At 38.4% G+C, this 23,028-nt stretch overlaps 1 long non-coding RNA gene across 2 annotated transcripts in view; it reads left to right on the top strand.

Moving 5' to 3' along the window:
• Positions 1-6,783: 6,783 nt before the first annotated feature.
• LOC132541733 (uncharacterized) overlaps positions 6,784-23,028 on the top strand; it is a 68,341-nt gene continuing 52,096 nt past the window's right edge. For both annotated transcript variants that reach the window (XR_009552831.1, XR_009552830.1), the window contains exons 1-3: positions 6,784-6,868; positions 17,622-17,686; positions 21,659-21,691. This is a non-coding gene — a long non-coding RNA (uncharacterized LOC132541733). The remainder of the gene's footprint in view (positions 6,869-17,621; positions 17,687-21,658; positions 21,692-23,028) is intronic.

The following is a 23,028-nucleotide window of genomic DNA, read 5'->3' as shown; positions in this document are numbered from 1 at the left end:
TCTTCTATTATTTCCTCTAGAATGTTTACTTCCTCTTCCTCTCTTTCTTCCTCTGGTAGGCCAATTATACAAATGTTACTTCTTTTGAGATCATCCCACATGTCTCTGTTGTTGTTGTCAGTGTCTCTCGATCTCTTTTTGAGCTCTTTTTCCTCTTTCTTAGTTTTTGCTAGCTCATCCTCTGTCTGGATGATTCTATTTTCTGCTTCTGTTAATCTGATTTCCCTTCCCTCAGCTTCTTTCTTCAGTTCAGTTACAGTATTAGCTTGTTTTGCTGATTGGACTTTTAGCTCAGCTATTTCAGCTTTTAGTGCTCTAATTACCTTGAGGTAGCTTGTATTTTCCTCGAAAGTCTCATCTGTTGTTTCCCTAATTCTGATAGCCCTTTTCTCCATAGCTATCTTCATTTCTGTGATTATTAGGTTCATTATTGCTGGCATACTTTTCTGGTTACTTCTGACTGATTTGGAGTTTCTTCTGGACTCCTGTCCTGATTCATAGTAGTAGCAGTTTTATTTGCTCCTGATTTAACCATTTTTTAATTGATGTGTTTTTTCTTCGGTTTAATTGATGTGTTTTTTTCTTCAGTTGTTTCATTTTGAGTTCAAGCCATGCTATACTAAAGACCTTTATGACAAATGCAGTCACCAACCTCAGAAATTTCAATAATAGTAACTGAAGCAAGGATTGGTGCAGTTCAGCCAATACCATTTAGCCAAACAACACCTCCAGTCCAAGAAAATTATCAACCAAATCCAAAAAAAAAGAAAGAGAAAGGAAAAAAATGAAAGCAAGAATAGACAGTTATTTGTATCGACTGTCCACTATAAATTCTAGGGATAGCAAGAGGAGAAAGGGAAGTAGAGAAGAGAGACACACAGAGAGAGAGAGCCCACTATGAGTCAGATTTTTTCCCCAATATAATTCACAAATAAGTATCAATGAATTCAGTAAGCAAAAGAAGGAGGAAGGAAGAAAAGAAGAAAAGAACAAGAAAAAAAAGTGCAGTGAAAGGAAAGAGGTTGTTTTTCTTTTTTTAATTAGCTAGGAATAGGGAAAAATGAGCGTGGAAGGAAGAGGTAGAGAGAAATAAGTTCCTCTCACAATGGATATGACACCCAGTCACCTAGCAATGGAAAAAACAAACAACAGATTTTGGTCAACCTGAAGAAGGAGGAGGGAAAGGGGACACACATATATAATAATAGTAATAATAGTAGTAATAATAATAATAAAATAGAGTAAAAAAAAACCCTAACAGTCAGTCTATAGCTTAGACAGCTCCAGATTGGCTCAGGCAGCCTGAACAAAGACAGCCAATTGTAAGAACTATCCAAAAAAAACACCTCCAGGTAGTCTTTCTCAGGCAAGTTTTAGGCTCTGATTGGTCGAGTATTTTGTCACTCAAGTAGAGCTCCAGCCACTAAAAAAAAAAAAAAAAAAAAAAAAGAGAAGAAAAAAAAAAAAAGGAAGGAAAAGGGTTGGAATGATACCCCTGGTGAACTAGGAATCTTGGTAAAGAAAATAGTTCAGCAGGAAGCCTGCTAGGAGCAGCTGTCCAGTCCTGGGGGCTGGTTCTGGGGTGGGGCGAAGGGTGAGCTCAGAAATAATAAAAATATATTCCTTTCTTTGTCACCCTGGTCTCCATTTTCCAACCTAAGAGTGAGTTATAGGAGTCCTTCTTGGTGTCACCCTAAGAATGCCTTATTCACCCTCCTGCTGACAGCCCAGTATCCTACTCTATCCAGAGAATCCCAGGTCACAAGCTGCTGCTTGTTGAAGCTCACACCAGCTGCTGCTTCTAAGTCGCCATCTTGGCTCCCAGGGATGACATTTTAAACCAAACAAATAACATTAAAAGAAAAATAGAAGCTTATAAGCACCAATTATAAATTCATTAACCTGAAAGTTGGATGACTTCCAGAATTACAAGGAAAGAGCGAGAAATTAAATTCAATATATCCTAGAGATAGCTGAATATGAGGGTTGGCTCAGCCTGCCCTGCCAATTTCAGCAGTGGGCATTCTTTTTATTTTGGTTTTTGAATTAGATGTATCCAAAATAAAGATAATTCCAGTTACACTATCTTAAGAATTTAATATCTTAGACAGTAAATATAATAGTTTGTACATGCACAACATTTCCCAGTTTTCCATATAACAATACAACCCCACTAGGTCCTCTGTCATCCTTCTTGGATCTGTAATCTGTAAAACATTAATTTCCTAATAAAGAAATTTAAAAAATTAATATCTTAATTTTACTCGTTTTACCAGCATATCACATTTTCTGTCAAAAAAAATTGAATTATACTGCAAATCCTTCAAGAATTTCTTTGTCATATGGTCACGAAGCCTTCTCCACTAAGTAATGAAAAATAATGTAAACAATAAAATACAGTAAGTTCACCATTTTAAAACCCCACCTTTTTTTGTTTGTGAACTTCACCTGGACTAGGTAACTTCTTGTTTATTTTTGCTTTCATGTAGACAAAATATATCTGTGAATAAGAATACCAGTGGTCTGCAAAAAAAAAAAGTATTAAAAAGGGTAGTAATTTAACTTTTAGGAAAAGTGTAAAATGTTTGACTCATCTAATTTAACATAGCAATGTGAAGTTAACATTTTTCAACATTCATAAAAATGCAAATGTGGTCATTATTTCAGTTCATGTTAGGACTAACCAAAAAGGGTAAAATAACAGAAATTGAGGGAGGAAAATAAGTTTTAAGAGAAAATAGGAGGGAAAGGAAAAATACTACTACTAATAAGATCAATGCAAGAAATGAGAACAATAGCATATATGGGGAGCAGAAATGAATTCAGGCAAGAGAAAGAAGAAAAAAGGAAACTGAAAAGACTTTCAGATAAATGCTGGAATGAAAAGATACTTCTTCAACAATTCAAAGCATCCATTTGATTTGTATTTCCTTTGTCTTGTGCTTTTCAAGCAGAACCAACTTTCTTCATTAATATTTTCTGCATAGCATGCAGGCATAGGATGTTATAATAACTAAAAATGTCTTTTAAAATGTTCTCAGTGGGAGGGGCTGGATGGTGGGCACATGCAATTGATCATGCTCATTACCATGCACAAGTATCTGAGTTCAAGTTCCCACAGTCCCCACATTCAAGGGGACGTTCATGAGTATTGAAGCGGAGCTGTAGGCATCCCACTTTATGTATCTATCTCTGTCTCCCCTTCCTCTCTCAATATTTCCCTGTTCAAATATATCAATATTTTTTTAAATGTTACCAGTAAGGAGACTGAGAGATAACTTACCAATAGAGCTCACACGCTATCATGCCCAAGGAGCCAGGTTCAAGACCCCTGACATGTCATGACATAGAAGCAACAAACAAAAGGGAAGCTTCACAAGTGATAGAACTGTGCTGTGGTGCCTCTAAATTTCTCTGTCTCTTATTTTCCATTAAAAAAAAAATTCTAGTGGTAAGGAAAAAGTAAGTGTTACCATTGAGGAAACCACTCCAAAATGCAGGTGACTCCCAAGAGTATTTGGCTTCAAATCAGGACCAAGATTCTATTTTCCCCTTTCATCTACCCCCCCCCCCCACTACACACCCCTGGTCCTCTTGCTATAACAATCTTCCTTATATGGTGGTATTTAAAACCTCATGTTCTATTTCTTTTTACTTTTATCTAAGTCTCCTTTTCTCAACAGAATTATTAGTTGCATAACTGGGAAATTATAGTGTTCTCAAACTGAGTGAAATATGTTGCTAATTCAAACCAAGATAGTCTTGATATTTGTTTTCTTAAGAGATTAGAAGCCCATTACTTATTCTTTTCATTCATTGTCTCCTCATCACAGTGTTTAACAAAGAAATGAAATATTATAGCCAAATTTGGATGATAGCTATGGGAAGGTCACAGATAAAAAGTCTTCCAAGGAAGGGAAAAAGGGTAGATGTATCAAGAATCTGTTACCCACCAGATTCTTTTTATTACTATCTAGTCAGTGCTCAACCTCCTTTATGATGAAAACAATAGAAACTTGTTAAAAATTAGATATCAGCCAAGAAAAGTGCCGGAGCCAGTGAAAATCTGTACAACTGGTCCACATAGGAGGCAGGACTTGACCTTGGTTCTAGATATGCCACCTTCTGATATTTTTTTCACAACTATTAAGTAACAGTTATTAAGCCCATGTTTATTCCTCACCATCTCCCTCTCATGCTAGGATTTCAAATCGAGAAAACTGCTCATTTAATTCGGTTCAGTAATCTGGTGGTCTTAACTAGTTTCTCCTCTAAGAAAACCATAGTTTTTATCAGAAGAAGCATGAAATCTAAATTGGCTACAACACTGTTTTCTGATATTCCAGAAGACACCTGCGTGGAGTGGATTGAAACTGGGCTTTGAATCAAGAAGTCTGACTTCTTACATGTCTGCCACTACCTGCTGTTGAACCCTTAATGTGTCACTTAACTTCCTAATCTTTGTTCCTCAACTTCAAAATGGGTGGAATGTCAATGTTAGTGAGGTTTACCATAATACACATAAGGTAACTGACAAATGGCCGGATTTCAATATAATGAAAGTCATTCTTATTATACCAGTATGTAAGGTAGGGAACCTCATCACTTTGAGCCAGAGATTTTTTTAAATTTTATTTATCTATTATTGGATAGAGACAGAGAGAAATTGGGGGGGAGAGATAGAGAGGGAGAGAGACAGAAAGACACCTGCAGCCCTGCTTCACCACTCTTGAAGCTTTCCCCCTGCAGGTGGGGATGAGGGGCTTGAACTTGGTCCTTGCACACAGTAGTGTATGCGCTCAACCAGGTTTGCCACCAGATGGCCTCCAGAGCCAGAGACTGTTGAGGCAGGTTCAAGTCTCATTCATGGAGATGTTGAAGAAAAGAAGTGAGCTGTTGGAGTGTAGTCATATATCACAAAAATCTGAAATGAGGGGAAAGTATCATTAACAGTTTCAGCTGTGCTCCCCAACCCCCAGTCCACACACTGAAGTATTTATCAGGGCTCACAATGTAGCCTTATTTTAAAAATAGGGCTGTGGGTGGAAGGTGGTGGTACACCTGGTAGAGCATGCAGGTTCAAGTCCCTAGTCCCCACATGCAGAAAGGAAGCTTCGAAAGCAATGGAGCAATGCTGCAGGTGTCTCTCTTCCTCTTTCCCTCTCTGTCTCCCCCTTCCTTCTATTTCTCTATCTTTATTAAAATTAACTGATTAATTAGGGTTGTTACTGGTATGACTAAGATGAAGTCATACTGAAATATTATAGGTCTCTAATCCAGTGTGACTTGTGTCTTTATAAAAAGGGGGAATACACACAAAGAATGCCTTGTGAAAATTTGAGTTATGAGATCAGTTGCTAAAGAATTACCAAATTGTAGAAGGATTCTTTTTGTTTTGTTTTGTTTTGTTTTGATCAGATTCTTTACCAGTATATTCAGTGAGCACTCGACCTTACCAGCACTCCAAAACCTTGAACTTTTTACCTCCCTTATCATAGGTCACTAAATAGGTTTATGTATGTTAAGCCTTGCCTAAACTTCTTTTAAGATTCAGCCTGTGTGTTAGAGCAGCCCTGATGAGTGAATGCAGTGTTTAAATGAATGTTTAGTGCACGTGATGAGAGATTTACTCTTTGAGGTGGTCTGTCAGAGTTAGTGACATGATTCTTTGAGCTGTGATGCCATACTGCTTTGGAAACTCTAGCAGAAGCTGAAAAGTGACCTTTTGTCAGAGTTATCTAAGAAATATAACTTGGGATTCGGGCAGTAGCACAGCGGGTTAAGCGCACGTGGTACAAAGCTCAAGGACTGGCATAAGGATCCCGGTCCGAGCCCCCGGCTCCCACCTGCAGGGAAGTCGTTTCACAAGTGGGGAAGCAGGTCTGCAGGTGTCTTTCTCTGCCCCTCTCTGCCTTCCCCTCCTCTCTCCATTTCTCTCTATCCTATCCAACAACAACAACAACAACAATAATAACTACAACAAAAAAACAACAAGGGCACCAAAAAGGGAATTAAAAAAATCTAAAAAATAAATAAATAAATAGAACCTGTACAAGTAGTGTCACCATTTGTTGTATTTTTGAAGAGGATGAATATGGGGGAAATGTCATTAGGAGAAAAATATATTTGTAATTTTGCTACATTGGATGTAAAGGATGATTCGGAAGACTAGGCCTGAGAAACTCAACTCTCTAAAGGAAAGCAAGGCACAAATAACAAAAGACAAACAAACAAAAACAGAGTCCAAAAACAGACCTAGTAATTTGAAACAAACTAACAAAAAAAAAAAAAGCTCAGAATTAATCATAAAACAGCCAAGTGTATCCCCCGCCCCACCCCAAGATCACGTAGGCACTCCAAATATCATTTAATGAATATTGGCCACATCTTTTCAATCTGCCTGAAAATTTGTAGATGGATCAAGTATTATTCTAATTTTAGGGACATGAATTTCATGCTGTCTTACATAAAACTTTCAGCTAACAGAATAGGATTCACAGGACCTAGAGTTTTCAAGTTTACATTGAAATTCCATAACCACCCCAAATCAGACGAGATCAGATGTGTTAGGGGTGGTATGGCTGTAGATACTATCCAATATCTATGCAAAGTAACAGGGTGATTCATCGAGCTGATTCTGAAGGGCCACACTTTCATATTTGTCTCTGACTGTCTTTAATGTTGATGAGCACCAAATTACATAATCCTCTCAAGTGACACAATTCTCTTGATTAACACAGTCCTCTTGAATAGGGCAAAAGTCTCTGAGAACCAGAGGGCAGACACAGTTGAGTCATGCTCAAGATTATGAAGAGCAGTCTTTTCTCATTACTTCATCTTCCTTGAGAACACTACTGGCTGTGATCTTGTAAGTGAGAAAACATTTATTATCTACTTCTGTTCATTTTACCTTTAACCCTCTTGGGCTATCAATATTTCATATAAGGGGTTTGCGGCCTCAGGATTGAGAAAGATTATAGCTATTTCACATTCTCCCAAGATAGTGAGAAGCTGTCTACATATTACTGTTGTTCAAGGTGTCTCTGTACTCAATCATTATTTAGAATTCGACTTCCGGAGGCGGAGCTACGAGCAGCAGATCGCTTTCTCTCCTCTCCTCTCCTCTCCTCTCCTGGATCAACTAGGAATACCAAAGGAGACCACCCGGACCGAAACAAGACAGGACTAGAATGACCACAGGAACCCAGTAAATCACCTGTGAGTACAAACACGCGTGGATGGTGACAGAGAGGAGAGAGGGGCCTAAGGAGAGATTAAGTGACTGCTAACAGTTCAACAGTTTATCAGTGGAGACACCACCTCCAGTCTGCTCCACAACAAGGGGACAGCTGAAGGGAGGAAAGGACTCCCCAGAGACTCACCAAGTGCAACTCTGAGTCTCCATTGCTACTACCCTCAGAATCTGGAGCAGCAACAGGGAGGGACACCAGGGGACAGAGATCTAACCAGGAAACTCAGGAGAAGACCTATACCTCGGTGGCATAGCTGAGGGGCTGTGAAAGTCTCTTTGCATAACCACTGGATTATCTCTGCCACACCCTGCTTTATCTCTTGGTCAGGAGTCAGTGATTAAGCGAAGAAGCCTATTGACAGTTTAAAAGCCCTCAGGCTCCCATAGCCTACAGGGAAGAAAAAAAAGAGGCTTTTACACCACTGAGCTCCAACTCAGGGATTGAAAAAAAACTGTTAACTTCCACCATGGTAAACCCTTTAATTAAATTACTTAGACACAAGTCAATCCAGGCAATAGTGATCAATAATTTGAAAAGTACTGATAAAGGGAACTCATAACATAATATATAAAATGGTTAAAACAACAAGAAAAAATATTGTAGACTCGAACCAGGACAAGAGTCCAGCTAAAAGTCCTCCAGAGGGTAAAGCACAAAACAACGATTTCAACATCCAAACATTAGCTAAGGAAATAATAACAGGAGTGAGTAAAGAATTTGAAAAAATGTAATCAGAACTGCAGGAACAACAAATGAGAATATGGAAGAAAATTCTAATTATCTCATGGTTATTAGAGAGCTGAAAGCTGAAATCTCTGAGCTAAGAAGGCAACTAGCTGAACAAGCTAAAACAGTATCAGAGCAGGGCAACAAAATAGATGAACTCCAGAAAGCAGCAGAGGGCAGAGAGAATAGAATCTATGAGGCTGAAGACAGAATTAGCAAGATTGAGGATGAATTAGAGACAACTAAAAAAGAAGTAAGAGATCTCAAAAAGAGATTAAGAGATGTTGAAAACAACAACAGAGTCCTATGGGATGACTTCAAAAGAAACAATATACGCATTATTGGCTTACCAGAGGAAGAAAGAGAAGGAGAGGAAGAAAGCATTCTCCAGGCCATAATAGCTGAAAATTTCTCTAGTCTAGACAACACCAAAGACATAAAGATTCAAGAAGTCCAGAGGGTCCCAAACAGAATTAACCCAGACCTAAAGACACCAAGACATGTCATACTTAGAATGGAAAGGAATAAGGATAAAGAAAGGATCCTCAAGGCTGCAAGAGAAAAACAAAGAGTCACCTACAAAGGAAAACCCATAAGATTAGCAGCAGACTTCTCCATACAAACACTACAGGCCAGAAGAGAATGGCAGGATATCTATCAAGTGCTCAATGAGAAAGGCTTTCAACCAAGAATACTATATCCTGCTAGATTGTCATTCAGACTAGATGGAAGCATCAAAACCTTCTCAGAAAAGCAACAGTTGAAGGAAGCAACCATCACCAAGCCTGCCCTGAAAGAAGTTCTGAAAGGTCTCCTATAAACAACCAGACCACCACAAATAGGACATATATCAAAACACTCTAAAACTCTACAAGAATGGCGTTAAAATATCTTCAATCTTTGATGTCAATAAATGTCAGTGGCCTAAATTCACCTATTAAAAGACACAGAGTAGGAAGATGGATCAGAAAACACAACCCAACAATATGTTGTCAACAGGAAAATCACCTAACCCAACAAGACAAACACAGACTTAAAGTGAAAGGATGGAAAACTATCATTCAAGCCAATGGCCCACAAAAAAGGGCAGGAACAGCTATTCTCATATCTGACATGATAGACTTTAAAATATATAAGATTAAAAAAGATAGGAATGGACACTACTTAATGCTCAGAGGATCAGTCAATCAAGAGGACTTAACAATTATTAATATCTATGCACCCAATGAGAAGCCATCTAAATACATCAAACTTCTACTGAAAGAGCTACAGCAATATATTAACAGTTACAATCATAGTAGGGGACTTCAACACCCCCCTATCTCCACTTGACAGATCATCCAGGAAGAAAATCAGTAAAGACATAAGGGAGCTAAATGAAAAGATAGATAAACTAGAACTATTGGACATTTTCAGAGTCATTCATCCCAAGAAACTGGAATACACATTTTACTCAAATCCACATGGATCATTCTCAAGGATAGACCATATGGTAGGCCACAAAGATGGATCAGCCTATTCAAGAGCACTGAAATCATCCCAAGCATCTTCTCAGACCACAGTGGAATTAAACTAACACTTAACAATCAACAAAAAATTAGTAACAGTGCCAAAATGTGGAAGCTCAACAGTACACTTCTTAACAACTTCTGGGTCAAAGAGGAAATCAAGAAAGAAATCAAAATGTTTTGAGAGTTCAATGAAAATGAAGACACAAGCTATCAAAATATTTGGGACACAGCTAAAGCAGTCCTAAGAGGGAAGTTCATAGCTATACAAGCACACATTAGGAAACAAGAAAAGGCACAAATAAACAGCCTGATTGCACATCTCAAAGACCTAGAAGAAGAACAACAAAGGAATCCTAAAGCAACCAGAAGGACAGAAATCACTAAAGTTAGGGCAGAAATAAATAACATTGAGAATAGGAAAACCATACAAAAGATCAATGAAAGTAAATGTTGGTTCTTCGAAAAAGTAAACAAAATCGACAAACCTTTAGCCAGACTCACAAAACAAAAAAGGGAGAAGACCCAAATAAATCGGATAGTAAATGAAAGAGGAGAAATCACAACAGACACTGCAGAAATTCAACATATCATGCGAGGCTTCTATGAACAACTATATGCCACCAAGCTAGAGAACCTGGAAGAAATGAATGATTTCCTAGATACCTACCAACTTCCAAAACTAAGTAAAGAGGAAGTGGAATACATGAACAGGCCCATCACAGCTAATGAAATTGAAACAGTTATCAAAAATCTTCCCAAAAATAAAAGTCCTGGACCAGATGGTTTTACAAATGAATTCTACAAAACTTTCAAAGAAGAACTAATACCTCTACTTTTAAAAGTCTTCCAGAAGATTGAAGACACTGGAATACTCCCTGCCAGCTTCTATGAAGCCAACATCACTCTGATACCAAAAGCAGACAGGGACACAACCAAAAAAGAAAACTACAGACCAATATCTCTGATGAACATAGATGCGAAAATATTGAACAAAATTCTAGCCAACTGGATACAGCAGTATATCAAAAAGATTGTTCATCATGACCAAGTAGGGTTTATCCCAGGCATGCAAGGTTGGTTTAATATACGTAAATCAATCAATGTGATCCACCACATCAACAAAAGCAAGACCAAAAACCACACGGTCATATCAATAGATGCAGAGAAAGCCTTTGACAAAATACAACATCCCTTTATGATCAAAACACTAGAAAAAATGGGAATAGATGGAAAATTCCTGAAGATAGTGGAGTCTATATATAGCAAACCTACAGCCAACATCATACTCAATGGTGAAAAACTGGAAGCATTTCCCCTCAGATCAGGTACTAGACAGGGCTGCCCACTATCACCATTACTATTCAACATAGTGTTGGAAGTTCTTGCCATAACAATCAGGCAGGAGCAAGGAATTAAAGGCATACAGATTGGAAGAGAAGAAGTCAAACTCTCCTTATTTGCAGATGACATGATAGTATACATGGAAAAACCTAAGGAATCCAGCAAGAAGCTTTTGGAAATCATCAGGCAATACAGTAATCTGTCAGGCTATAAAATTAACATTCAAAAGTCAGTGGCATTCCTCTATGCAAACACTAAGTTAGAAGAAATTGAAATCCAGAAATCAGTTCCTTTTTCTATAGCAAAAAAACAATAAAATATCTAGGAGTAAACCTAACCAAAGAAGTGAAAGACTTGTATACTGAAAATTATGAGTCACTACTCAAAGAAATTGAAAAAGACACAAAGAAGTGGAAAGATATTCCATGTTCATGGGTTGGAAGAATTAACATCATCAAAATGAATATATTACCCAGAGCCATCTACAAATTTAATGCTATCCCCATCAAGATCCCAAGCACATTTTTTAGGAGAATAGAAAAAATGCTACAAATGTTTATCTGGAACCAGAAAAGACCTAGAATTGCCAAAACAATCTTGAGAAAAAAGAACAGAACCGGAGGCATCACACTCCCAGATCTCAAACTGTATTATAGCGACATTGTCATCAAAACTGCTTGGTACTGGAACATGAACAGACACACTGACCAGTGGAATAGAATTGAGAGCCCAGAAATGAGGCCCCACACGTATGGACATCTAATCTTTGACAAAGGGGCCCAGACTATTCAATGGGGAAAGCAGAGTCTCTTCAACAAATGGTGTTGGAAACAATGGGTTGAAACATGCAGAAGAATGAAACTGAATCACTGTATTTCACCAAATACAAAAGTAAATTCCAAGTGGATCAAGGACTTGGATGTTAGACCAGAAACTATCAGATACTTAGAGGAAAATATTGGCAGAACTTTTTTCTGCATAAATTTTAAAGACATTTTCAATGAAACGAATCCAATTACAAGGAAGACTAAGGCAAGTATAAACCTATGGGACTACATCAAATTAAAAAGCTTCTTCACAGCAAAAGAAACCACTACCCAAACCAAGAGACCCCTCACAGAATGGGAGAAGATCTTTACATGCCATACATCAGATAAGAGTTTAATAACCAACATATATAAAGAGCTTGCCAGACTCAACAACAAGACAACAAATAACCCCATCCAAAAATGGGGGGAGGACTTGGACAGAATATTTACCACAGAAGAGATCCAAAAGGCCGAGAAACACATGAAAAAATGCTCCAAGTCTCTGATTGTCAGAGAAATGCAAATCAAGACAACAATGAGATATCACTTCACTCCTGTGAGAATGTCATACACCAGAAAAGGTAACAGCAGCAAATGCTGGAGAGGGTGTGGGGTCAAAGGAACCCTCCTACACTGCTGGTGGGAATGTCAATTGGCCCAACCTCTGTGGAGAACAGTCTGGAGAACTCTCAGAAGGCTAGAAATGGACCTACCCTATGATCCTGCAATTCCCCTCCTGGGGATATATCCTAAGGAACCCAACACATCCATCCAAAAAGATCTGTGTACACATATGTTCTTGGCAGCACAATTTGTAATAGCCAAAACCTGGAAGCAACCCAGGTGTCCAACAACAGATGAGTGGCTGAGCAAGTTGTGGTATATATACACAATGGAATAATACTCAGCTGTAAAAAATGGTGACTTCACCGTTTTCAGCCGATCTTGGATGGACCTTGAAAAAATCATGTTGAGTGAAATAAGTCAGAAACAGAAGGATGAATACGGGATGATCTCACTCTCAGGCCGAAGTTGAAAAACAAGATTAGAAAAGAAAACACAAGTCGAACCTGAAATGGAATTGGAGTATTACACCAAAGTAAAAGACTCTGGGGTGGGTGGTTGGGTGGGGAGAATACAGGTCCATGAAAGATGATGAATGACATAGTGGGGGTTGTATTGTTAAATGGGAATCTGGGGAATGTTATGCATGTACAAACTATTGTATTTACTGTTGAATGTAAAACATTAATTCCCCAATAAAGAAATAAATTATTTTTAAAAAATCATTATTTAAACACTAGGCACACACTGGGATCTCATGCTTTGGAGTTTGGCACATCTTCACCTTGGTGGACTCATCTATAATGTTGATGGGCTGCTAGGGTCAGGAAATAATAGAAAGATGGGACTTGATTTGGAAGAATGAAAGGAATCAAGGAAGAAAAAACTGTGCTGTTCTAAAGGAGGGTTCAAAATTGCACAAGTCTTTTAGTGGACACATAGCAGTGGAATTTGAAATCTGAAGTGAGAAAGATATTCATATCATGAAAATTATTTGCAATTAGAAAATGGAGAAAAACAAATAATCTGATAGTTGTTTAGAAAAAAATAAATACTTAGAGTGGTCTGGGAGATGGTGCAGTGTATAGAGCACTGGACTCTCAAGAATGAGGTCCCGAATTCAATCCCCAGCAGCACATGTACCAAAGTAATGTCTGGTTTTTTCTCTCTCTCCTTTCTCATTAATAAATAAAATAAAATAAAAACTTAGATACATTCTCAGGGGGAAAACCCAGAGTTTTAGATAAGGGAACAATTTCTTCTTCTTCTTCCTCTTCTTCTTCTTCTTCTTCTCCTTCTCCTTCTCCTTCTCCTTCTCCTTCTCCTTCTCCTTCTCCTTCTCCTTCTCCTTCTCCTCCTTCTCCTTCTCCTTCTCTTCCTCCATCTCCTCCTCCTCCTCCTCCTCCTTCTCCTTCTCCTCCTCCTCCTCCTCCTCCTCCTCCTCCTCCTCCTCCTCCTCCTACTCCTCCTCCTCCTCCTCCTCCTCCTCCTCCTCCTCCTCCTACTCCTCCTCCTCCTCCTCCTCCTCCTCCTCCTCCTTCTCCTTCTTTCATTGGTGAGGTCGTCTGCCCAGGGATGTCAGGTTGGCATGATGGTAGCAATTGAAACTTGGTGGTTGAAAACCATAAAGATATAAAGCAGAAAAAATTGTAAAGCTATTTTCTAAACTCATCACTGTCAACTTACTATAAGTATGAATTCCTTCTGGTGAAGAAAGTTTTAGTGCGTATGTTTATGTGCCTTATGACACATGGAGATATGCATATATTTATAAAGTTTAAGTGTTTTATACATATCTTTTTGTATTCACCTTAGAAACCACTGCTTTGCCTCCCCTCCCCCCATGTTGGCACTTGATTTTTTTTATGTGAAATGAGAATACTAGAGGGCTGCGTGGTGGCACATGTGGTTGACTGCACATATTACAGTGCACAACAACCCAGGTTCAAGCCCCTGCCCACTCTCCTTGCAAGGGGAAGTTTTACAAGCAGTAAAGCAGTAAACCAGTGTTGCAGGTATTTCTCTATCTCTTTCCCTCTTTCTCCCCTTCCTCTTAATTTCTCTCTGTTTCTATCCAATAAATAAGTAAAATTTTTAATAAATGAAATGAGAATGCTTTCTCTTCAGTCTTCCCAATCCTAACCTTAGGTTTTGATCTGCATAAGTGGGAGTAAGATCCTAGTCTCAGAAATGTCCTCTTTTTCTTAAATAAGAAGCAATAATTGTTCAAGTTTGAACTTGATCTTCATATTGCTAAAAGTTCTAGAAGAATTTCTTCATGAGCTACTTACTTATTTACATTACACAGAAGGATAAATTCTTCTGTTCATTTTTAAAGCCCACTCTTCCTATAGGATCTATTCCTTCAATACCTCCAACAAAAGAGAAGAAGCCTTGAAGCACAGCATGGGGGTTACTGATGTGGGTTCTCATTATAACCAAGTCACTAGATTCCTGGAAGGCAATAGACCTCACCTGTTTCTCCACAGAAGAAAAGCATTGATGTTAGCTAACAATTTCCCAAGGTCCTTCCAGATCAATCATTTTGACCCTTTCATCTTTTATTTTTTGATATCTTCTACTCTCTTTACACCCAGACTGGTTATAATTAAGTAACTTGTGACAGGATTTGTTCTGGAAAAAAACAAACAAACTGTGGTGTGACATTGTCGTTGATCACGGAGCTGCAAAGGAAAATTAAACAGAGGGTTTGAGTCCTTTTCTTTCACAATATGCGTGTGCATCTCCACTTTGGAGCATGTTTTCCATCTGATATTTCAAGTAACTATCCCCATGTTGGTGCTTCTTCAAGTCAAGCTCTGTTTTGCACTTTCTAGAAGGAGCATAAACTGTGACAAATGGCTTCAGTGTAGGCATATGGTGATGTATTGAATTCCTAGTTGTTGGGACATATTAACAAAGTATTTTCCCCAAATGTAAAAAATAATTAACTTACCACTGTGATTGGAATGTTAACAATGTGACACAGATTAAACTTATTAGTTTCAAAGACTTTTTTTAAATTTTTGCATTGCATTTTATTTCTATAATAAAAGAATTCCAATTGTCTTCCCCATAAAGCTTATTTTTAAGATAGAATTTTAAATTTCTTGAAAGTTAACATATCAGATAGAAATTTCACTTGAGGGGGGCAGGTAGTGGCACACCTGGTTAAGTGAATGTATTATCATGCACAAAGGGCCAGGTCCAAGCAGTGCTGCAGGTAGCTCTATTCTCCCTCTCTATCTCCCCCCTACCTCTCAACTTCTCTGTTCTATCAAATAAAGTTTATTTTTAAAAAATAAATTTCACTTGGTCATAACTTAAAAAAAATAAATAACAACAAAAGACCTATGGTAAAAGAAGCTAGCAAGTTGGTGGAGGGTTTGGTATGCTGATATCTATCCTGGGGAAACAAGAAACCATACAGTTATGACAGTTATCCTTTTTTAATATTTTATTTATTTAATTGTTGAACCTTTTTATTTTTTATTTATAAAAAGGAAACAAAATCATAGGATAAGAGGGGTTCAACTCCACACAATTCCCACCACCAAAACTTTGCATACCATCCCCTCCCCTGATAGCTTTCCTATTCTTTAACCCTCTAGGAGTATGGACCCAAGGTTATTGTGGGATGCAGAAGGTGGGAGGTCTGACTTCTGTAACTGCTTCCTCTCTGAATATGGGCATTGACAGGTAGATCCATAGTCCCAGCCTGCCTCTCTGTGTCCCTAGTGGGGCAGGGTTCTGGGGAATCAGAGCTCCAGGACACACTGGTGGGGTCATCTATCCAGGGCAGTCTGGTCGGCATCATGCTAGCATCTGGAACCTGGTGGTGGTTGAAAAGACACTTAACATATAAAGCCAAACAAGTTGTTGACTAATCATGAACCAAAAGGCTGGAGTAGTGCAGATGAAGAGTTGGGGGGTCTCCATTCTGTAGATAGCTAGTAGACATATTTTAGTTATATTCCAAAGGGGCTGTGGCTAGACTTAGCCTCCTCACCTATCCTTATTATATTTCCCTTACTCACTGCCAAGCTATCCTCATAAAAGCAAGGACTGTAAAAGCTGAATAAGGGCAAGAGACTGGCATACTTTCAGGATGACTCTTTAGTCACTATCAAGCCACACCATCAGCTAGGGCCCTATTCGGGGAGTCCTGAGATTCCCAAACAGACATGGTGGGCCTATACCACAAATAGATCCCTCTCTCCAGTGTTACTGGTCATCTATATCAGGAATAACCAAACAGACCACTTTGTGGACCCCATTGGACCTTGCCCTCAACTTGGATCAACAATGGTAGAGAATTTACCATCCTCTGAAGGGGAGGCTGGATAACACACTCTATGTTACACCTGAGCAAGATGGGTCCTGACATTGGGAGAGCTTGGAACGTTCCTACTCATGACACAGAATGTGAGGTCTCTACAAGGATGCAGAGGTCATATAGGCTTCTAAGCTAAATATGGGCCCCAGATCAGATCAAATCAATGGGGTTTACAGTCAACAATATTTATACCCTTTTCCCATATTTGGGAACTATTCTCTTCCCTGATCCAGCTTTCTGGTCCTTTTTCCAGCCATGGTATCATCTCCCCAGACAATAACTTGGCTCCACCTGCATATCAGATTTCAGGCTCAGGGAAAAAAACCTAGTTATTTATTTAATTTTAATGAGAGAGAAAGATATGGACAGAGATCAGATCACTGCTCTACTCTGGCTTATGGTAGTACTGGAGATTAAACCTGGAACATCAGAGCCTCAGTTATGAAAGTCTTTTGTATAACCATTATACTGTATCCCCTTCCTGACAACAACTGTTTTATTTTTTATTTTATTTTATTTATTTATTTATTTTTATTTAAGAAAGGATTAATTAACAAAACCATAGGGTAGGAGGGGTACAACTCCACACAATTCCCACCACCCAATCTCCATATCCCACCCCCTCCCCCGATAGCTTTCCCATTCTCTATCCCTCTGGGAGCATGGACCCAGGGTCATTGAGGGTTGCAGAAGGTAGAAGGTCTGGCTTCTGTAATTGCTTCCTCGCTGAACATGGGCGTTGACTGGTCAGTCCATACTCCCAGTCTGCCTCTCTCTTTCCCTAGTAGGATGGGTCTCTGGGGAAGCTGAGCTCCAGGACACATTGGTGGTGTCTTCAATCCAGGGAAGTCTGGCCGGCATCCTGATGACACCTGGAACCTGGTGACTAAAAAGAGAGTTAACATACAAAGCCAAACAAATTAACAACTGTTTTATAAACCAACATTTCTCCAGGAAGTTGTGTGAAACACACACACACACACACACACACACACACACACACACGCATGCACGCATGCACACACGTGCACAATGACACACACACAAAATATAGTAGGTAAACTTGTTTTCTTTCTTGCAGTTTATAGTTGGGAGGAAGATGGCTCAGCCTTACATAGTAGCTCCAAGACACCATCTGTGTCCCAGGTACCTGCCTATATTTCTGTTCTGGATTTATTTCATGATGTTTGTCTCTGAACTTGCCTTTTCATTACAAGATGGCCATTGCAGCTCCAAATTGTGTGTGTAAGCCCCAGACAAGGAGAGTGAACTCACCCAGAGTAGAAAGCCAAACAGGGAGTCAGGCAGTAGCACAGCCGGTTAAGTGCAGGTGGTACAAAGTGCAAGGACCAGCGTAAGGATCCCAGTTCAAGCCCCCGGCTCCCCACCTGCAGAGGAGTTGCTTCACAGGTGGTAAAGCAGGTCTGCAGGTGTTTGTCTTTCTCTCCCCCTCTGTCTTCCCTTCCTCTCTCCATTTCTCTCCTATACGACAATGACATCAATAACAACAATAATAACTACAACAAAGGAAACAAAAGGGAATAAGTAAATAAATAAATTCTAAAAAAAGAAAAACAGGGTTAAACTTATCAAGCAACAAGCACATTCAACATCTGTTTATGTTTTATTGACCTGGAGTTATGGGATGTCTACTTCTATCTGCAAAGAGGTCTAACAGGTACAGATTTTTGTTGGATTCCTTGATATTTTCTCCAAATTCTGGGTTTTATAAGAAAGTTAAAAAGGAGGACTAGAGAGATAACTTACTGGGGGTATATAGCATAATGGTTATGCAAAGAAACACTCATGCCTGAGGTTCCAAATCCCAGGTTCAATTCCCTGCACCACTGTAAACCAGAGCTGAGCAGTGCTAAAAAAAAAAAAAAAAGGTGGCTGGGGGTGGTAGATAGCATAATGGTTATGCAAACAGATTTCTCTTGCCTGAGGCTCCAGAATCCCAGGTTCAGTACTCCATAACACCATAAACCAGGGCTGAGCAGTGCTCTGGTTAAAGAAATTAACTAATCAATTAATTGACTAAAAAGATAATTTACTGTGGTTGAGTGCACATAGTACCATACCCAAGCTCCTCACCTGCAAGGGGAAAGCTTCATGAGCAGTGAAGCAGGCATGTAGTTGTCTCTTTGTCTCTCCCTCTCTATCTTCCCATTCTTCTCAGTGTCTCTGTTGTTATTCAAAAAAAATTAATGAATAAATACATTTTTGGAGATTAAAAAGAGAGAGAGAGATAACAGACAGAATGCATCCCTTGCCATACATGCAGCCCAGACCAGAGTCAAACCCTGGCACAACAAAGAAAATGCCGTGATGGAGGCAGGTGGTGGCTCACTTGGTTGAGAGCACATATTACAGTGCACAAGGACGCCAGGTATGAGCCCCCAGTCCCCACCTGCAGGGGGAAAGCTTTACCAATGGTGAAACGAAGCCTGCAAGTGTCTTTCTCTGTCTCTGTCTCTCTCTCTCTATCTCTCTCTCTCTCTCTCTCCTCCTTCCCCTTCGATTTCTGGCTGTCACTATCAAATAAATAAATAAATATAATTTAAATTAAATAAATAAAATAAAATGTCATGACACTGGAGAAGGCTCCAGTGCTTTCCCTGTCACTCTCTCTGTGACACTATATCTGGATGAAAAAAAAAAAAGGAGGTAAAATTTAGAACATGAGTTTGAAGTGGGTAAAAGTTGAATAAAGTTCTCTTCTAAAATTACTAGGGATTTACTAAGATACATTTGAGAGATATAGAAAAGGAAAAGAAAGATATGATCATTTTAACTGTCAAAAATGATCTCTACCAGCACTTAATGTAATTATAATCTTGCTTTTATTAATATTTTAAATATGTTTAAATCATATTTTTTCTGATTTTTACATAAATACCCATTCGTGGAGAAAGTATAACAAATACAAAAGAGCACAGGTGGACCAGTGAAATAGCTCACTTGGATAGAGTGCTGCTGGTCCCCACTACATTGAAGAAAACTTTGGTACTATGTTCTCTCTCTCTACTTCTCTGCCTTCTCTGTCTCTAACTAACAAGAAAAGAAAGAAAAAAAGAGTGAGGAAAATTAGGAATCACTTATAATGCTACTGATATTATCCAGAAGCTACTATTTCCTGGCATTTTCCATGCTTTATGCATACCTTACATTGTTACAATCATGTATGTAGACATTAGCACCTTTAATCATTTCTAAATAAAGTAGGTGAATTTACATATGACCTTAGACCTTTATAAATGAGCATTCCAAATAATAGTTGCAAAACTATAGGGAAAAAGTTTAAAGGAGAAGAGATGATTGGCATAGACTAGCTTTTCTCTTGTTCTGCTTCTGGGAGACCAGAAGGCAGTGTTGGCTCACTGTGCACTCTCACTCTAAGACTGTATCATATCCTTTTCTTTCTGTAATTTTCCATCTTAAAAAATGTCAAGTATACATGCCAAGAGTTGAAATGATCCTCCAGGGAACATGAACTGTCATGCCCAGTCTTACTTCAGGATTTACCGAAGGGGATGTTGCTCTGACTAGTAAATTCAGAGAATGTCAAAGTGAGATCAGGTCCTCCACACCTACCTCACAGTCCAAACCCCTAGTGAAACAGCAAAGAAGCAGAATGGAAAAAGGACTTGTTCAGAGTTATATTTGGATATGTACCAGGATCCAAGCTTTCTGAGAGTTTTTCTAGTGTTTTTTTTCCACTTTACTTGAGATATTTTGGATGATGCAACTAATGGGTAGACTTCAAAGGCACTATGACTACTGCAAAAATACACCACCAACTATAGCCAGTTACTAAAGGCATTAACTGAAAAGCCTGGGGATTTAAAACTTGTTTAGAGTGGTATTACTATCAAATTGTTAATTTCATTTGATCAACCTAACTTTCAAGAGAAAATATATTCTATAGAAAGCAATATTTTTCATTCAGTGTTCCCTGGCTATGAACTCAGATAAATATCGTTGAGTTGTGCTGTAAATGCACAAAACTTAGAGCCTGTTTGGGGAGTTTAAAAGACATGAGCCAATATGGCATATTCATACAATGGACTGCTGTACACATGCAAAGGAGAATGAGTTTGTGAGGGAAAGATGGCCATATTGTACTGTTAGAAGAGATACATAGGCTGTGGTAGATGTAAGATGATGTGTAGCAGTATCTCTTCTGTGGTTTAAAAAAAAACAAAAAAAAAGTACATTCAAGGTCAGTGAAATAACTCACTTGGATAGTGTACAGCATTGCTATGTGTACTCAGGTTCAACACTGGCCCCTACTGCATTGAAGGCTATGGTCTCTTTCATTTTCTCTGCCTTTCTACCTCTCTGTTTCTATCTTTACAAAAACTATATATCTTTTATATGTATAGACAATGCCTAGACAAATAAAAACTTTTCACAATCTTTATTCAACACTGGCCCCTACTGCATTGAAGGCTATGGTCTCTTTCATTCTCTAGGCCTTTCTGCCTCTCTGTTTCTATCTTTACAAAAAATATATATATATCTTTTATATGTATAGACAATGCCTAGACAAATAAAAATTTTTCACAATCTTTATTCAGTAGACTGGAATTTTAAGATGGTGGAAATAAAAATTTTATTCCTTTTTATTTTTTTAATTTTTATTTATAAAATGGAAACACTGACAAGATCATAGGATAAGAGGGCACATAATTCCCACCACCAGAAATCCCATTCCCTCCCCTGAGAGCTTTCCTATTCTTTAACCCTTTGGGAGCATGGACCCCAACTTGCATATTTCTACTTTTAAAGTATAATCATCTAAAATCAGTGCCCCACTATCTATGTTTAAAATATCATATTTCTATAACAAAGTTATTGTGATAATTAAATGAGTTGCTGGGAATAGCATTCTTGGGACTTTGACAGGCACTGGTAAGAAGATCTCAATAACATTAGCTGCTATGATGATGGTGGTGGTGGTGGAAGTTGAATATATAGGATATATATAACTGTAAATAACTTAAATATATCCTATTTAAGTTATTTACAGGGAAATTTGATTATATACATGTGTAAATACTCCAAGAACCCTAAAATCTGTGAAGAATTTTGACCCATCCAATGTTTTAATTCCAGAAATTTCTCCTTTGGAAAAAATTGAATAAATATGTAAGTATGCACAAGGATGAAAAAAGAGCAAAATGTTGATAACAACTAAATGTTCAAAAAAAGAGATGGTTTAATAAATGGTGGCGAAGGAGTTGGGCGGTTGTCCAGTGGGTTAAGTGCATGTGGTGCAAAGCGCAAGGACTGGGGTAAGAATCCTGGTTCGAGCCCCCGGCTCCCCACCTGCAGGGGAGTCGCTTCACAAGTGATGAAGCAGGTCTGTAGGTGTCTATCTTTCTCTCCTCTTCTCTGTCTTTCCCTCCTCTCTATCCTATTCAACCAACAACGATGACAACAATAATAACCACAACAATAAAAAGGAGCAACTAAAAGGAATAAATTAATTTAATTAAAAATAAATAAATAAAAAATAAGTGGTGGCGAATCTTTACAATGAAAGCATGTACATCCATTCTAACCTATGGCAGTATGTTAACAATGTGATATTATTTGAGAGATATAATTTCCAAATAAGATATGTGATATGGTCCTGTGATGGTACAAAAATATGACATGCATTTTTATGTCAAGAAACAAATATAACAACATTAGACTTTGGACAATTGTGAACATTTGCTCCTTTATGTATAGGTGTAGTTTGAAATTTTTCTGCAGAACCTGGACTGAAGTTCATGTATTGTACCAAAATAAAAGACTCTAAGGTGGGTGAGGGGGAGGGTACAGGTCCTGGGAAAGGATGACAGATGACTTAATGGGGGTTGTATTATTATGTGAAAAACTGGGAAATGTTATGCATGTACAAACTATTGTATTTACTGTCAAATGTAAAACATTAATCCCCCAATAAAGGGGGAAAAAAAGAATTTTTTTCTGTAGTAAATACCTATTGCTTGGGCTAGTATTTAAAGAAAGCAGGTTACGTGACCTCTTGGGGGGTCACATTTCATAATGTAACCTCTGTACCAACAGAATGGCATAGGAACACTTCTACTTATTGCCTAGAGGATATGCAAGTGCTTTCAGCCTCTAAGAATCAAGTGGGTCATTTTGTTTTAGTCTCTATTGCAGACTCAGCAGACACAGGATTAGTATCCCAACCTGACTCAGGAGACAAACTTTTGGATGTTGGTTGAAGCCTAAAAGAAAATAGGTGAGCAAAATTGGGTCATGTCCTCTACTATGAAGAGTAATGTGCTTCACTCAAGAGACCTACCGATTTAAATGCTAATCTCACCTAAATATATACCTCTATACCAATATCTGTACTATACCATGACCTAACCATTATCTATCACCGAGGGTGGTGAGATAACTTACTTGGGAATGTGTTTACTTTGCCAGGCATGTGACCCAAGTTTGAGGCCAGACCCCATTTGGGA

This window comes from Erinaceus europaeus, chromosome 12 (genome assembly GCF_950295315.1).
Source record: "Erinaceus europaeus chromosome 12, mEriEur2.1, whole genome shotgun sequence".
Taxonomy (NCBI): Eukaryota; Metazoa; Chordata; class Mammalia; order Eulipotyphla; family Erinaceidae; genus Erinaceus; species Erinaceus europaeus.
The sequence above is the reverse complement of the archived record's forward strand: the minus strand, read 5'-3'. Positions and strand labels throughout refer to the sequence as shown.